Source organism: Nuphar pumila, chromosome 15 (genome assembly GCF_984573655.1).
Source record: "Nuphar pumila chromosome 15, dmNupPumi1.hap1.1, whole genome shotgun sequence".
NCBI classification, from domain to species: domain Eukaryota; kingdom Viridiplantae; phylum Streptophyta; class Magnoliopsida; order Nymphaeales; family Nymphaeaceae; genus Nuphar; species Nuphar pumila.
The window spans coordinates 11661090-11677734 of NC_143263.1; the positions used below are offsets into that span (position 1 = coordinate 11661090).

Consider the following 16645-nt stretch of genomic DNA (forward strand, 5'->3'; position numbering starts at 1 on the left):
TGCAAACACAAAATGCAATGAAAGAACAAAAAAGTAATCAAGCACACAAGACACCGAATTTACGTGGTTTGACAAAACTGCTTACGTCTATGTGAAGAGTACAAGAAAAATCTTTATTGAAATCGACAAGTATATGATGTTACATGGCTCTTAAGAATAAGAAGAAATACACTAATATGCAGCCAATATTACCTCAACCTTATAAGTCGAAACCGAAATATTCTCTAGTTTCTTTCTCCTTTCTTAACAATCGACCCTTTACCCTTGTGAACAAGAACCTTTCTTGAAATTCACACCTTGGAACCACCCTCTATACCTCTTTATATAGAGGTCTCACACTAAGTTTTCAAAACAAAAAGGAAAACCCTTAGTGAGGTTTCCTTTGGAGTTTCTTTAGTAATATATGAGAGACTCTAAGTGGTCTCATGTCTTATATGGCAAGACAAAGCCAAATCATCCCAACAATGGAACCCCACGACCACCCTCCCTTGACTCACTTATAAAAGCTATAGACACACCTATATATATATATATATATATATATATATATATATATATATATATATATATATATATATATATATATATATATATATATATATAGTATGACCATATTCCCGAGTCTTAATTTTATAAAACTTTGTGTGTTGTACAAAATGTCTACATCGTTTCCCAATCATTTTTTATGTTTTTATGTCACAGACCAAGAGTTCTTGCCTGGGAGGAGCCTATGCTTTAGAACGAGAATTTAACTAGCTTCCCCCAGCTAGGTTGTTGATAGAGAATAATATCCAATATTTCTTATGTGTTTGTTAGTTTCAATCCTTTGACATGTCTTGTGATTTGTTGTGGAGCCAATCGATGTCCTAACACTAAAAACTTGGTTATCACTAATAGCTTGTATTGCAGAGGAACATGTTAGGATTGGTAAGATTTTGAAAGCATTTTCTTACAGCTAACCTTTTTCTTATTACACAAAAATTATGCCGTAGGATCCATGTAACGATGCCAATATGACAAGGTAAGAAATAAGAGGCAAGTGCATGTCTTCATTGTTTATACCCAAAATCTTGAGCCTTCATATCTCTTGTTGTGGTGAATGTCTCCCTCTATGAAATTACTAGGCCACATTTTATTTATTTTGTTCCTCTAGAATTTGCTGAACAATGACTAGCATTTTTCAATTATTTTCAGCAAGTATTGCAGAAATAAGGTTTTATAAGTTAAAGGCCTAGTTTATTGTGAATTTATCTTTGGAACTCTTGAGTTGAACCTGTAATGAAACATGAATGAATGACGAACATGGAAGCAATGTGATGTTGAAGCTGTGATCTATAAAAAAGTACTGTGATTTTGGGAATTGTCACTTAGAAGTGTTTGTACTATATTTGCAAACATACTTTAGAAATAGTTAGTTAAAGGAGGTTCGCACATTTTGGGTGGCATTCACAAAGATGATTTATGAATGTCTTAATATATTTGCTCGACTAGAGTCTATAGTTAAAGGAGGTTCACATACTTTTGGTGGCATTCACAAAAATGATTTGTGAAAGTTGTACCATGCTTGCTAACGTACAATGGGAGTGTTTAGTGAAAGGAGGTTCACATATTTTGAGTAACATTCGTAATTGCATGGTTTTTCATTTGGCAAAAAACCCCAATTGGGGTTCCACTCATCCTCAAAGTCATCTCTATCATCATACCCCTCTCGGGGATTTCCCTAATGTAAGTTGTTATCTATATGATTCATTTAGTGGAGATCAACATTTACTAAATCCGACTTGCATTCAGGATTTATCGGTGATTCAAAAATCAACGGTTGACAAAACCCAGAATTTCATGATTTAAAAAATGATAATTTTTTGTTGAAAAAATACAATTCAAGGGTAAATTCGTAATCAATCAGCCATGCTGAATCCATCTATAGCATTAGATTTGATCAAAACAACTCGCATCAATAAGATTTCAAAAGGGTATGAAGATGGGGCATGACTAGAACCCAACTGAGTTGAGCCTCCATGATAGGCAGCTGTTAGGAGGCTTTCTTTTTCCACAATCTGATCTGAATTTTTTGGAATCCATTAACCAGTTCAAACGCATCCTATTTGAAGGGTCTAGATCCAAAATTTTGTTTGCAAGGCATGTTCATTTGTCAACCAATTTGTGGAATGACACAGTTCGAATGAAATGGATTTTGTTGGTCAAGTGCTTCCTGATGTTGTGAGAGTTTGAATAACCTCAGAAATATTTCAAAATCTATGCTGGTAAAGAAGCTGAACGAACCGTACAGAGGGTGTTCAAGCTGAGCTGAGCTGAGCTTGAGCTCATGGTGATCTCGAGTTAAATGAGCCAAGTTCGAGCTGTCTCATTCATAAAAGAATACCTTTTCTCAAAGATAAAATTAATAAAATTTACAGTCTAAACCTATTCTCAAACTCAAACTGGCCCGTTACAAGGCAAACATGGAATGAGAGAAATGGCAGGTTGTTTAAGGACTCAAAACGCCATGTGAGAGGATATCGTTGATGGGACCCCGACTGTTCAGTCCTCCTCTTAGAATAACAGTACCAATTGATTGATGTTTGATACATTGTGTGGTTGGTAATGTTTGTGAATTAGATGAAGATACGGAAAGAGAGAGATTCGAACCCTCGGAAAACAAAAGCCTACGTAGCATTTCCAATGCTATATAGCCCTTAAATCACTCGGCCATCTCTCCTACATAACCTTATTATGACCCAGAAACAAAGTGAATAACGAGTCACTCATATTATTGAGTACAGGTACGACCGATCCATTATCATATCAAACTTTTCATCTTCCTTGTCAAGACGATGCTCCCATCTTATTGATATTTCATTTCTATGGGGTTAAACCAATGGGTTGCAATCAATAATGTCTGAATTAGTATTTCAACTGTCTTTTTTTCCATCTGTTAGCATGTTTTTTCTGATTTCCTTCAAAGATCTGCACCCCATAATAATATATATACATATATATTTTATAACAGTCCCTATCATATGCGAGATTGGCAAATAAGCCCTTGTCTTATTGCTGTACTCGTATCTGTCCCGGTCTTCTCAGACGATAGGACAAGTTTATCATTCCAACCTGAAGTTAACCATGGTCAACTGTTAACCATGATTAAATAAATAAGAAAATGACAAAGTTACCCCTTGCTCACACATTCACATATCCTCCTACGGTCCTATCGATCGAGTTTAACCCCTTGTATGCAAACAGGGGTGTAACCGGGTCCGGTTTGGGTTGGTCTTTTCAGATTCGCTTATGAATCGGTCTAAAGATAAGACCCAAACCCGACCCAATCTAAGTCGGGTTTTGCTACAGCTAAAAACTGTAGACCCATATAAGTTAACAACTTTGAGTATACATTGGGTAGGATATAACTGGGTCGGGTCTTTAGAAGATCCATTTTTTATTCGGGCTCGGTTTGGGTCTGGGTATGGTTGAAAAATGTAGACCCATAAATGTTTTACAGGTTGGGGTTTTAGTTTTGGTCTTGATATGATTGGTGTTCTAGACCTAATTACTGGCCAATAAAGAATTTGTAAATTAATGGATTCATCTGTTTATTAAGAAGATTATATGATAACAAAATAAAAGTTTAATATATCCACACGAGCCAAACATTTTAAGTTGAAACTAAAAAACCCATGACATATCGTATTCAAAATGTATCAAATTCAATGAATTCTTTAGTATTATTGTAGGATAACACTACAAGAAAAATACGTATTAGCGACAAACGCTATCTATTGCTATATATGTTAGCGACGGATGTTGCGATGGACCGTCGCATAATCCTGGTCGCTAAATTGTGATAGAATTTATTTGTCGCTAATTAGCGACTGATAATGTTCATCGCTAAATAAGCATGGATTTAGTTTTGCGACGGATTATATTCCGTAGTAATGACATTCACGACGGAATATAATCCATCGCAAAACATCAAAAAATCATCGTTGAATATTAGCGACGGATATTATCCGTCGCTAATCCGTCGTCAAATTTAAAAAATAAATAAAAAAAGAGCCCCGAGGTGTGCGCCTTATACGCCTTGAGGCGCACGCCTTTCACCAACGCTACAATGAAATTCTTTAGCTTACATAGTTTTTATCTTTTTCTGAGTCAACAAGAATAACATCTGCTTTGAGGCCCTCAAGACCCAAACAGTAAAGCTCATCAATAGAAGGAATGTTGTAAAATAGCACTTTAAGTTTTGATTCCCATGATAACATACAAGATCTATGAGTTAGAAGAGGAAAGGTAAAAATTCTGCACTCACACCTAGAAATGCAAAGACCCTACACCATAGCAGTACAATGTAGAATCTCTTGTTGTGGAAGATGAAAGGATTAAAAGACCACTGCAACAGCAAGAACAAATTATTAGGATAATCAACAAATGAAAAATAAATAAAAGAAAAGTGGACCAGGGGATTGATACAACCTTACAACTTTACATGTTATGTTACAAGATGTCAAGCACACAGAGACTCCCTAGAGACGTTGGGCCACTTCTCATCATCATGAGCTTCTGGGTAACTTGAAAAGCTTCCAAGTTACTCTTTAACACACAGTGAACAAAGCTGATGGACTTTTCTTTTAAGGTCATGAAAATAAAATAAAGAAAATATGATCTTTATCATCAAAACATAAATAAAGCACACAAGTTGAGGAAGATGCAGGCTGCAACTATAAATATACTCCCAAAATAGAATAAATGCATAAAGTATCACTTGATGGATGATATGCAACACGGAGTTCTCAAAGGATAAACAACTAGCAACACTATGATATGTGATAAACAAAATCAGTGTACCTTCGTCTTAGTTTCACAACGAACATCCAGTTGTTGCACCCTAAGGGTGAGAGTTCCAGAAAGCTGACTACGAAGAAACCAAGGCAGGCAATGGCATCCTGGCCCTAGTACCTCATCAAACTTTCCAAATCATTGTTTTCCTGTTATTCCGTTGTCCCTAATCTCACACTTGGAGAATCAAAATTGCCGGCTAAAGCTCCCATGGACATTATGAAGCCCTTGTATAGCACCTGCAAACAAGGCACTTTTGTATGAATACAGTTTCATCATCAGCATAGGAGGAGTGCATTCAAGATTCCAAAGACTTTTCTCACCTGAGTGATGAAAAACAGGAGCTGATCCTGATTGCCTTGAAAAAGTTGTAAAAGACCGGCCTGTATTTGCAGAATCTGGAAGATTTGAGTTTGAACCATTTAGAGTAGACTGCAAAACAAAATTTCAACATCAGGCATGACCCTATGTTGCCAACATCTCCAACAACATAGAACACAAAAAATGTGACCGCTGAGAACAAAAACAGTTCATTACCCACAATAAAACAATATCGATGAACACAAAGTAAACTGAATCAAATTCCAGTAAGCATCAGTTCATATATTTAACATACAGAAACCTACTTTGGTTTAAAAGTCCAGAATTAAACAAAAAATTGAAGACATTTTTACATTTGACAATTACAAATGGGGAAAAATCAGCACCCAATGCGATAAGCCCAAGGAATTCGTCCAGTCACAAGGGTTTCTAGATATAATAATCTCATAACAAAATGGAAACTCAACGTGATCATCAACCAGAGGAAATTGAAACTGAAGGGCAATATAAATGCTGAAGTAAAGTTTGTGTCAGTAGGTTTCTGCGCCACATACTTTCTTCTACAAGGAAATCTCACGCTTCATAGATTACGATTCAAATTCTCATTATTTATACAGATATTAGCTACTAATATTAGCTACTAAACCCCCAAAATAACACGAGCAAACTAGGCTAATTATCAACACTTAACAGCAGGGCATATCTTGAGAAGCATTAAAAACAACAACAACAACAACAACAACAACAACAACAACAAAGTAACTTATTCATACTCAAGCGAAAGACAAGTTAGGGCAAAAATTACAGAAGAGATCAAACAGAAACCCTTTTTATGATTCTCGATGCGATAACGGTTCCCGAACAAGAAAAAACTAAGAAATAAGAATAAAAGGAAGTTCTTTTTTTTACCTGAAACAAAGACGTCGCCATACTGAAAAAAAAAACAATTTATCCAACAGTCTGTCTATATGCCTCTATTTGAGTGGAAGGAGATTTACAGAAGACAATAAATTGACCGAAGGCGAAAAACCCTAATCTAGAACGGGCGCCGATGATCTCCACAGTCCAAGAAGCCTTCCCCTCTGAAATTGAAAAGACTACACCGGTGACGAGGTGAACCAGGCATCATTGACCCGCCCTCTTCCTCCGGGAAGCAAGAACGATCGATCGGTCGGCCCATCTGCAAAAGCTACGTGAGGGAAGGGACAAGGCGAACGCCCAGGAATCCGAAGCCTCGCAGAAAAGGGTACTCTGCCTCTTCGTACCTCCGATCAATCGCCGACGTCGACGCAGAGAACATCGACGACGACGTCGTCACCTCCATCCCTTCCCTCTCCCTCTCTGCCATCGACCTAACCCTACTGGCTTTCAGCGTCGGCAGTGGAGGGTTTCAAAAGAGAGGGGGTCGCCAGAATGGCATGGCGACTATGCACCCGTGGAAAAGAAGAAGGGAAGGGAAAGGAGAGAGGAAGGAGAGGAAGACAAAGAGACAGCCGGCGGGGGTCGGCGACGACGTGGCTCCGACCGGTCCGCGGACGACTAAGAGAAAGGAGAAGAAGAGAAGGCTCGGGAGGCGACTGTGTACAGTGCAAGGGGGGAAAGTACGAAGGGGGCAAAAAAAAATTTCGAGCCCTAGATGGGCAATAAATAAAAAATTAACGACGAAAAAATTATGTCGCTAATTAGAGACGGATTTATGATAAAAACTTTTTGCCACACTCATTCGTCGCTAATTAACATTTTCTTGTATTGGGATTTGGCGACGAAAATATTTTGTCGCGAATCCATCACTAATTAGCGTTGAAAATTTGCGACGGAATTTTTTTTGACGCTAATTTTGTAAATATTTTGAATATTAGCGACGAATAGTTTTCTCTCGATAATTCGTCGTAAATTTGCGACAAAAAAAATTCATCCTATTTAACATTTTTCTTGTTGTGTAATTTTTGCGACAAAAGGGCAAAAAGAAGTGCATGCAAAAATGAATTTAAGTTTAGATTGCTAAAATGTAATGCATATATGATATTTACTAAATAGAAACTTTCAGATTGAGAGAGTACGAAGCAGGTTCAGGTACGGGTCAGTTCAGGTATATAATCTGATAAGGTGCAGGTCGGTTCCAGTTGGACTACATAATTGAGTTAGGTACGGAGTTAAAATATGAAGAACCATTTGAGCCCGGATACATAATGGGGTTGAGTTCATTTAAGTTTGGGTCTTCATTTAAAATACCCAAGACCCGACCTGTTTTCATGAACTTGACCCAAACCCAAGAGTCCACCAATATCAGTTTGAATAGGGTATAATAGGTTTGGGACATAGCGTCGGGTCCAGTATACCCAACTCAGTTATACCCGCATACGCAAACCGTCAAGCTCATCTACCTTTTGGCAGCAGCTGGGGGCAAGGTCTCTCTCTCTCTCAATTTTCTGCCACCAATCTCCTCAATGTCAAATCCACCCCCTGTTATCTTGCTTTTAAGTTAATCATTAAGGGTAAATAAGTCATTTCACTAAGAGCTGACTGTTTCTGCTATCTCGATAGGCAGTTAAAGTGAATAATATTTTTTAAATGGTCGTTGGAAAAGGCAGGGATGCATTTGTCAATGACCCATACGTCGGTCAGGATTTTGGAAAAAGCCTAAATATATTTATTACAAACTAATGAGCTTACACGAGCCGAGCTGAGCCCAGCACTTGCTGTTCATCACGAGTTCGATCGGGCTATTTACTAGCTGAGCCATGAGCGGCTCGTCTTTTTTTATAGGCCTATCTAAAACTACTGTCTAGGAGCAATGTTATCAGTATCGGTGCATATGGCCGACGCAGAAAATTGATATGCTGCAAGCTTGAATCGACCATTTTCTAATAAATGTGAAAAATATAAAACAATAAATTTTTAGTAGTTTTAACATTGTCACGTTATGATTGATACATAATATTTTTTATTATTTTTGGGCTGGTACAACACGATTCACTTGAGTATCTGTCGATACCGGTAAATCGGTGGTCAAACGATTCAGGGCTGATACCGATACTAACAATATTGTTCAGGAGGTGTAGGTTGGAAACTTGGTGCCAAAAATATATACAACCTACCGTTTTTGTCGAGTTTTATATGTTTCCTTGCCAGCTCATACCACTACAAAGAACAAAGTCAATAGCAGCGACTCTTTAACGAAGACAAAAAAATCTCCATTATTGACTTAACAATAATGGTGACTTTAGATATCCCCGTGAATGCCTTGGTCGGGCAGAATTGTCGCCGTTAAAGACATGTTTATAATGGTGCTTTTATATATCGTCATTATAGATTTGTTTATAATGGCGACATTATATGGTCATTAAATAAGTTGTCATTATAAATACACATATAACGGTGACTTCAGATATTGTTGTTATAGGTATGTTTATAACAATGACTTTAGATATCATTCTTATAGGTATGTTTATAACGACGACATTATATGGACGTCAATTGTTGTAGTTAAAAAACTTTTACGATATTATTTAATGGTCATATAATATTGTTGTTATTGATATATAACGACAAGATAAAAAGTCTATATTATAGGTTTGTTTAAAATGGCGACATTATATGGCCATTAACTATATTGTTGTTATAAACAAACCTATAACAATGGCTCTAGATATCATCGTTATAGATATGTTTATAACAACGACATTATATGGCTATTAATTATTTTTGTTTAAAAACTTTTATGATAATATTTAATGGGCATATAATATCGTTGTTATTGATATATAATGGCAAGATAAAAAAAATCGTTGTTATAACCTTTCTCTATAATGGTGACCTGTCTCTCACTTTTATAGCCTTTTTCATGTCTCTCGCTTTTATAGCCTTTCTCTTTCTCTATAATGACAACATTTATGTCGCTGTTATAGCTTAATATTTTAAAATGACCCGACGAATCCTTTTTTTTTCCCTTTTCTTCTCTCTCCGCTCGAGCTCACTGGACCACCACCTGCTGCCAACAGAGCTCCTTCCTACTCGTGCTCGCTAGACCATTGCCTGCCGCCACCAGAGCTCCTCCCTATAAGCCCCTCTCTCTCTCACCAACCCTCTCCCTCTGACACGCCTCGTCTCCCTTTGACGATGGCATGCCATGATCACTTTGACCCATCTCTTTTGAGGTTCTTTTTTTCATTGTGAAACTTAGGTTTCAGTGAGGGAATTATATTTTCTAAGGTTTCCGATCTCTTAATTTTTTTTGTGTTTTTCTTTGGCTGTTGTTTTTTTGTTCAAAATGAGACGACATATTTTTTTTCTGTTCAATTTTGTTTTATGTTTTCTTTTATATTTTTTCCTGTTCATTTTTTTCATGTTCTCTTTGACTATTTTTTTTCTTGATCAGCAATATGTTGTTAAGATTATGTTGTTTTCTCTCTAAAAGTTGTATATCAATGCTATTATTGTTAATCAATTTTTTCTTCATGCATTGGTATGTATTCCAAAAGTCTGCATGGTAACATAATGAGAGATCTATCATTTTTTTTTGCATTTTGGTTTTACCAGCGTGAAAAATGTTAGTGAGCGACTATAAAAAATTGGAGGTTAAAGGCAATAGTAGATTTGTTGCAAAAATTTCATTGTAGGAATAACTATATGGACTACTGATATTGTTGGTCAAATTCATCTATTTCAATGAAAAAACATAAGATTATGTATTTTGAATTTTGTTCAAAATAAAAACTCTGAATTCTTGCTCTCTCTTTATATATATATATATATATATATATATATATATATATATATATATAGAGAGAGAGAGAGAGAGAGAGAGCTATACACCAACATTTTTTTTTAAAGTTATTTGACCCTAGGGATGGCAGTGGACCGGGGGACAACGGGGCTCCGCCCCGCCTTGCCCCATTTGAACCGAGGATGAAGGGCATGAAACGGGGATGGAGGCGGTGATGAAGGTTAAAATCTATCCCCGTGCGGGGATGGACTTACGCTTTTTCCCACCCGCCCCGCCCCCGTCCCAATCCCCGCCTAGCCCTGCCCCGTACTATCCCCAATCCTTTAAGGGATGCCTATAGACTAAGGGGAAACGGGGCCCCGCCCCTTCTTGCCCCCTTTTGGACTGGGGATGGAGGACATGAAAGGGGGATGGAGGTTAAAATTCATCCCTGTGCGGGAATGGAGGCGGGGATGGAGGTTCAGATTTTGAAACGGGGCGGGGGTGGAGACCTTGTCCCCCACCTCGGTCCCGGTCCACTGCCATTTCTATTTGACCCTATTTAGGTTTTTTTCATATTCTTTTTCTCTTCATAATACAAGTGTGATCATTGGCTATCCAATTGTCGTTGGTTGTATATTTTGGACCTTCCTCTCTGTCTCTCTCTTTATATATATTGGACCTTCCTTTGGGAGGATGTTTCAATGCCTTTCATGTGGTAATGTGTTGCATATGTAAATTAAAAGATTTTTTGTAAATGTCTCTAACATTTATTTCAAGTATGCCAAATTGACCACGATATTTAGTTGATATATTGAAATTTTCAATTCTGTTGTGAAGGCTAACACAATTTCTCAATTTATGTCAAAAATTTCAATATACCAACTAGATGTCAAATCAGTATTTTTAAATAAAAAACTCAAATAAGAGCTTTATATTGAACAACCACTTGATTTTGAAAAGAAAAGTAAAGTTTACAAATTAAAAAAGACCATGTATGGCTTAAACAAGCTCTTCATTCTTGGAACATAAAAATTGATCGATACTTTCAAAAAACTTGCTTTCAAAAATGTTTCAGTGAGGCCTCACTATATGTGAAAAGAGAAAGAAAAGAAGATTGTTCAATAGTGTACTTATATGTCAATGATTTGATCTATATTAAATCAAATAAAAATTTTATAGAAGAATTCAAGAATGCTATGGAAAAAAATATGAAATGACATATCTAGGGATAATGAAATATTTCCGTGTCTGTTTTCTCTGCACTTTGCCTAGAAATTGCATAAACTCAGTACCAAAGATATATCCTATGCAAGCTTCATGCTGGATTCAAAATTTGAACTTATAAGTTAGTGATCTTGTATTTATTCCTTCTGTTACTGCTTCACATTTAATGATTTTGTTCATTCTTTAGATTTGTCTTGAACCACAAGTTGTTAAATAGACTTGCTAGTTATATATTCTGCGGTTTAGGTTGTTTCATGAAGATTCAAGTCATTCGAAATATTTGAAAGATTCAGGTCATTCACAAAACATAAGCAGACCCTTCAAAAAATTTTCAAGTACTAAAATTCTTAAGTACCCAACAAATTGAACCCATTTCATTTTTAAATTCTTACCATACAGATATTGTCAAAAAGTCCTAATTGGTTGGACTCATGGCTAAACACAGAATTTGCTATAAGTGCAATTGAACATCTACTTATTGAAGAGTTGACAAAGCATCTAAGGTCATAAAGGAAGTGTAATATAAGTGCCTCTGTGTTCTTTTTTTCTCTTGAAAATGTATATGGCGCTTGTTTAATTGTGTTTTATCTTAACTCTCTGATCTTGCTATTGTTGTTTATTCGATTTAATGTTATTTTTGTATGATAGTGTATATAAATGTATGATTCAATTATGTACAGTGTAGTCTGATCTAATATTGTTTGTATGAAATTAATAGGTGTTGACATATCGTTCACGACGAAGAAGTGGGTGTACTTCCTCTCTATGGATTAGTTCACCACCCATCTGCTAAGGTGAATACCTAGACGAGATCGACTTCAGGTGGGTGATATTTCAAGGGAGCAAGAGGAGACCCCCCACATATCACAAACCATTGCAGCTCCAGAGCTGTCCACGATGGCTTCAGGTAAATATTAATCTAATATTTTTAGTATAATTAAAATTTTATTATTGTCATTCTTGTTAATATTTATTTCTTACAATAAATTAGCAATTGCAAAGCTATATTCTCAACGCAAATATGAGAAGGGAACTGTGTATCCCACCAAAAGACTATCAAGTCTGGAATGCGAAGTGTTGTGGGCAAGGGTGCCTATGTATTCTCTAGGAGGCTTTCGTTCATCATCAATAAGTGGGTCAACATCACTCACAAGTCATTGATAAAAGTCCTAAAGTACGATAATATGGTGTTACATGAGGCAATTTATGTAAGTATATTGTCTAACTATATTTTGATAAACATATTAATCCATAAAAATTGTTACTAACTGTATTTTGATAATTTGTTGTAGGCCGAGTTTGATTTCAACAAAGATATAATTGCACATCGTACCATTGTAGATAAACAACTTTAACTATCATTCTCAAGGTTGAGAGAAGGATTTTACAAGTATTATAAGAGGTTTTAAAACCAAGGTGAAGCAGTAAACCATTTTCTCGAGGGAGTCAACTATGAAGTGCGGAAAGAGATTTAAAACTTTTTCATGAGAGGCTATTGGACGATAAATATTGAATATATATTTATAAGTAAATATTAACAATAGATGTCGAAGAAAAATTCTACGAATAGAGCAAAAAAGATGGTCCAACATACTAGTAGATCATCTTCGTACATTCAGAGGTTTCATACGAGGGTAAGTTTCTTATTCCCTAAATTTACTATTTTCATATAGTAGTATAGTGTTAAATATTTTTTATTTAATAGATTTTAAATTTGTTATTTGCAGCTTAAAATGTAAGGGCATGAACCAACAATGAGTGCATTCTAGAAAGAGACGTACACCTATTCAGATTGCACAACATTTATCTACATCAAAGAAAAAGACAACTTTGTAAGTACCTCACAATTTGTAACAGTGAAGCAGAAGACACATTCATTCATTCAATTTTGTATATTATCATTAGTTACTGATAACCAAATATTAACGTCATGCAGAAAAAGTTATGTGGCAATTGAAAGTGATGAAACATGTTTTTCATAAGGAGGTTAATCGATGTCGTAGTGAGACGTCTTTGTCAAAGTCCTTGGAGAGTCGTCTGAATATGTGAGACAGATTGATGCATTTTTCATTTCATCCAAAGGTAAAGCCCATGTTTTAGAGCTATTTTCTCAACTCTAATAATTAAAAGAAGAACAATGGATGAATCAAGAAAAATGAGAGTGGCTCCTTCAACAACTCGAGCTAAAGAGAGAAGAAACTAGAAAGCTCAGAAAGCATATGCAGACCTTCATAGATCCTTTCAGACAAAACCCCCATCCTAAATCTCTCTTATTTGTTGGATGAACATGTTGTAATTTTTTATGTCATGTTCTAAGGAAACATGTTTGTTTATATCTTCTTCTTTTTTTTTAGCTTGTATTCATTTTTACCATAGAGATTATATATATATATATATATATATATATATATATATATATTGAATTAAAGTTTATATCATCTTGAGTATGAAAAGATGTTTTGTTAATATTATCTTTATGCTTTTCAGATTCTCATGAAAGTGCAAGAAAATGTGACTATATTATCGAGCCTTCAATCTAAGTTATCATATTGAATTCTCATACTGCAACATCATTAACATTGTCATAATTATTTTTTTTATAATTTTTTATTTTGAATTGTTCGATTGTACTCATTCTTGAAGTATGTTTGTTGCATATTTAGAGAGAATGTAGGGGATGAGCTTGGAGAGGATATATGTTTATTTTTTGAAGTGTGTTTGTTGCATGTTTGAAGAGAATGTAGGGGAAGGAGTTGGAGAGGATGTATGTTTATTTTTTGAAGTGTGTTTGTTGCATGTTTGAAGAGGATGTAGGGGAAGGAGTTGGAGAGGATGTATGTTTATTTTTTGAAGTGTGTTTATTTTTTGTAGTGTATGTTTATATTTGAATGTATGTTTTGTATAAACACTAATGTATGTTTATATTTGAATTGATATTTGAAATGTATGTTTATATTTGAATAAATATTTGAAGTAAATGTTTATATTTGAAGTAAATGTTTATATTTGAATTGATGTATGCTTGAAGGGGTTGGAGAAGATGAATGTTTGAGGAGGTTGGAGAAGTGTATGTTTATATTTGAATTGATGTTTGAAGTATATGTTTATATTTGAATTGATGTATGTTTGAAGTGTATATTTGAATTGATGTTTGAAGTATATGTTTATATTTGAATTGATGTATGTTTGAAGTGTATATTTGAATAGTTGATGTATTGTTTAATGTAAAAAAAAATTTAACTAAGATAAAAAAATTATTGTTAAAGTTTAAAGCCTATAACGATGACATTCCTTTGTCGTTGTTATCGGCCTTAAGCCTATATTGCCATTACAACCTATAATAGTGACTTAATTATCGTCATTATAGCTTACAATGGATCCTATCACCACAACCTATTCTCGTACTTATCGACTATACCGACGAGTTATAGTATCTGTTACATGCTATAAAGGTGACATAGAAATGTTGTTAAAAGGTGGGACACCACTATTGGTGTTCCTAGTTATGGAAAAAACTCTTCATAAGTGTTGAGTCATACATTATCAACGACTTATAAATATCGTTGTTATTAATCAACAAAGACCAAAAATTTTGCGGCCTTTTTTGTCGCCTTTATAAATCCATAGCAATTATAAATAGAGCAATAGTGGTAAAAAAAGTCATTGCATCCTTGTAGTGTACACATGTCAGTTGATATGTTTTCTAATAATAAAAAATATGGGCGAGATAAAATTAGGTTTTATCTAATTTTATTTGAAATGCATCAAAAGCCAAATTTTCCTCTATTTTCTACCTTATTATAAAAAGAGAATTTTGGGCACACCTGGCTAGGTCGACAGCTTAAGATATTCAAGTTGAAAGGATATTACAAATTCATATTCAAAGGTGTGTAAGGGTGCGTTCCTTGCTTCAAGCCCAAAGTGGGTGGACAAGGAGAGAGATTTTGAGGTTTTATGCCATTGAGCACAGCAACCATAGCTTGGCAGGACTTTTTTTTTTTATAACCAAGCTAGGGTTAGGCAGACCCCTACCAGTTACACAAACGATACCATTGGGTATTGAACCTGCAGCGTGTCCCAACACAAGGTGAGGTGCACTAGCTGCTCCTACCTGTTTTCCTTTGCAATGATTAAAAAAAAAATAAAGCAAAAGAAATTTTGAAATGGGAGATAGACTCTTGGGTACGGATTAGGGATGCCAACAGTTCGGATATGAAAGATCTAAATACACGAGAATTCAGATCGAAATCAGATCCCAAACAACAAAAAATTACAAAACCTCCATCCTGAATCCGATCCATTTGCAACCTTGCTATGGGAATCGATCTTCTCTCTCTGTAAAGGTAAAATTTTAGTTACCATGACGCGTTTCAAAGCAGCATTAAAGTTTTATGATGTTGACATTGCATGAGTGCACGCCATAAACAGGTGGGGTTGCTTTCATCATCAGTCTCTTGCATGTGCACACCATGGTATGATATATACTTTGGCAAGTGCAGCAGCAATTGCCAATTCTTCTGTCCTGGTTGTTGTGGACCATTTAAAAACATGATATTAAATAAATTAAATGGTTGGATAGGATGCGGGATCTATGATTCATACCATGTGGGATTCACAGACATGATTGGTTGGTCAGACCTGTAGCTTTTCTGGCATAAGATATAATTTCCAAAAGTTACCCATTACTGGACCCAGTTCAGTAGGACCAGCCATAATGCTCCTGTTACTGTGGACGGACCGTGCTTGTTACCTTAATTTGTTACCGTCTTTTACAATTAGGGATGGCAGTGGACCGGGGGACAACAGGGCCCCGCCCCGTCCCGCCCCGCCCCGCCCCGCCCCGCCTCGCTTCATTTGACCACGGATTTAGAACCTATGGATTTTGCAGCTATGCAGATGGGATGGTACCATCGATAGTAGCAGATGTCTACGGCAACTCAAAAGATCCTAAAGATTCATTGGGATATCATTGATCATTTCCCACTGTACCCATCTTCAAAAGTTGATGATAACCCTAATTTGGTCACCAACGCCACCAAATAACTGAAGCAATGAATTTCAAGCACATGCTTGGATCAAAACTTGGGTAGGGATACTTATATTCCAAGAACTCCCCACTAAGCTGTAGCACTCGTATGCAACAATTGAAACAGTGGGTCCTACGGGGCTCATCTTTGAAGGTCTGTTTATAGCAAACTGTCATGCTCAGCAACGAATGAAGCGCATAAAACAAATTTCTTGTATTAAGACAATGTCTACCACATCCACGACATATTTATGAGAAGCTTTTTTGGTACAAGTGTATTTATCTCCTCGATTAAACCGTAAGACCTTAATTCTTTTTTCAAAGTTGAGTTTTCACTTTTTGATAATATTTTTTTAAATTTGTTTAACCTCTTAGACTTATAAGAGATATATATAACTATATTTAAAATAATCATCAATAAATAATATAAAATATTTTATTCTTTTATAAATTTGAGTCCCAAAAAATCTATAAATATCTAAATGAATAATTTTTAACAATTTTGATGCTCTAATTACATCAAATGGTAAATG

The 16645-nt window shown here is 35.6% G+C and overlaps 1 non-coding gene across 1 annotated transcript; it reads left to right on the plus strand.

Annotated features, from left to right (window-relative positions):
* The first annotated feature begins 5156 nt into the window (after positions 1–5156).
* Positions 5157–5237, plus strand: LOC149814497 (small nucleolar RNA snoR35). The gene has a single exon (XR_016428165.1). It is a non-coding gene; the product is annotated as a small nucleolar RNA snoR35 (small nucleolar RNA).
* The last annotated feature ends 11408 nt before the right edge of the window (positions 5238–16645 follow it).